The sequence below is a fragment of the Elephantulus edwardii genome, unplaced genomic scaffold (assembly GCF_000299155.1).
Source record: "Elephantulus edwardii isolate Elephantulus edwardi_28Jun2011 unplaced genomic scaffold, EleEdw1.0 scaffold00276, whole genome shotgun sequence".
Classification (NCBI taxonomy): domain Eukaryota; kingdom Metazoa; phylum Chordata; class Mammalia; order Macroscelidea; family Macroscelididae; genus Elephantulus; species Elephantulus edwardii.
This window is the reverse complement of record NW_006400026.1, coordinates 1,099,568-1,101,728: the sequence shown is the minus strand read 5'-3', so window position 1 is coordinate 1,101,728 and position 2,161 is coordinate 1,099,568. Positions and strand designations below refer to the sequence as shown.

At 38.6% G+C, this 2,161-nt stretch overlaps 1 pseudogene; it reads left to right on the top strand.

The window, feature by feature from the left end:
- The first annotated feature begins 183 nt into the window (after positions 1-183).
- On the top strand, positions 184-447 carry LOC102847423 (annotated as a pseudogene).
- Positions 448-2,161: the final 1,714 nt, after the last annotated feature.

The window sequence follows — 2,161 nt, the reverse complement described above, 5'->3', positions numbered from 1 at the left end:
TCAATTGGTATATCATCTATTCCTGGGGCCTTATTTTTTGCTATTTCCTTCAAAGCAGCTTGCTCATATGTTATTTCTTTAAATTCCTCTGTATCTGCCAGTTCCTTTCTATATAATGACTCAGTATATTCCTTCCATCTTCTTTTAATACTCCCTGCATTTGCTGCCTCCATCTACACAGACATGTCTGAGGAGTAGCACACAGAGGGAGTGAAGACAGAGAATGATCACATCAACCTGAAGGTGGCTGGATAGGATGGCTCTGTCTTTCAGTTCAAAATCAAGAGACACACACCTCTGAGCAAGTTGATGAAGGTCTACTGTGAGCAAGAGGACTTGTCAATGAGACAAATTAAATTCAGGTTTGATGGGCAGCCAAATAATGAAATAGACATTCCAGCACAACTGCTGATGGAGGATAGAGACATGATTGATATGTTCCAGTAGAGACGGGTGGCACATGGGTGACTAGAGACCTGCTGGGATGTCACAGCTCGGGAAGACCACCTCACATTTGTGTCACCCATTCTTACATTTGTGATTCAGTAGTAACCATGTAAACATGGCAACACAGGTGTCTTCAGAAACTCGAATATGATCACCAAATAACTTTACTCTCTTCTTGATGTACTTCGAGTGCAACTCAATGCTGTTTCTGTAAGGAATAATCTACAGCTGAAATTGGACCAATGCAATTTGCTATCATTGCTTAGGTTAAATGAGTTGCAAGGTTTTGGGAGCTTATTATGTTTTATTTTTCTTTTTCTCCCTCCTATAACACTTTCTCCAATGTGTGTGCTGTCCATTTTCAGTCTTCATTTGTAGATCTTGCCCCCAGGTGTGGTGGTCTTCTCCCCCATTCCTTCATCTAATCATGTAGGTAGTTCATGTGTACTGCAGTGGGTATTGCTTCTGGACATATGTCTTGGGTGCTTAGTGAGGATAGAAGACAGAACTTCACTTGCTATGTGTTGAAGGCACAGTTTATGAAATTTTTGTTTAATATTGAAAATTTAAGCTTTGTCAGAATATGGTAAAATCAAAGGGAATCTGGAGACAAAGGAAATAGCAGAATCTTTCACTAGTATTATCTCCTTATCCCTGCCTGTGAATGCGAGTACCCACATGGCTCTGGCCCAGGGTCCCTACCATCACTGCTATTATGGTTTGTATATAAAAAGTAAAATTATTGCTGAATTTTCATTTAGGTTGTCATGTATAAGAGCTCTGAAGTGTGGTAACAAATGAAAACCATAGAAAGATGACTTCCTTATTCTCACAAGATTTTTTGCTCTGCTTCTTTCCAAATATGCATTGAATTTATGCATTAGTATGGTGATTTCAGTTCTGTGAACTATTTTGAAACCTATATCAATTAAAAAGTCTCATCATCTGCCTGTTGTCATTCAGTAAGTGTTTGTTGCTGCTTGATGGCCATTATCTACTTTTTGTAGACATCTGACAGTATGACTTGACCCATCATGCTTGCTTGTTTGAAATCTTGTTAAAAATGTTTGCTACCTTTGTAGTTTGCGGGGTGGGCAGGGGTAGAATGTTTTTTGGCTCTATTGTGTTTATTCACCAATTTGTACATTATTTATCGTCATTTACCAGTGTAAATAGTAGTTTGCTATTGTGATAAATAAGACAAAATATAGTTAAATTCTCTAAAATCAAAGATAAGGAAAGAATACTAAAGAAGAGTGAGAAAAACAGTCACCTACAAAGGCAAGTCAATTGGATTAAGTTCTGATGCCAACAAGTAGACAATAGATGGCATACACAGAAAGCTGAAAGAAAATAATGGCCAACTGAGGATTTCATAGCCAGCAGAGCTATCCAATGAGGGAGTTTTTCTTTTGCTTTTCAAGGAGAGGAGCAAACGGGGTGGGGGGAGGGGGGAGAGGTTTGTGCGGGGAGAAGGGTGCAACAATGAATGAATGGAATTCCAAAATCTCTGTAGATGTTCATTGAAATGAAAAATAAACAAACTAAAAAAAAAGCATCATATGCATTTAACAATGTTCTGTTCATCATAGAAGTGCAAAAATAAAGTGCATCCATTCAGATGCAGGCACGCACACACACTGCTGCTCAGTGATGTCAAACTGAAACCTATTCATGGTGGACCTTCTATTGAGGCCATAAACAGCATAGAAGG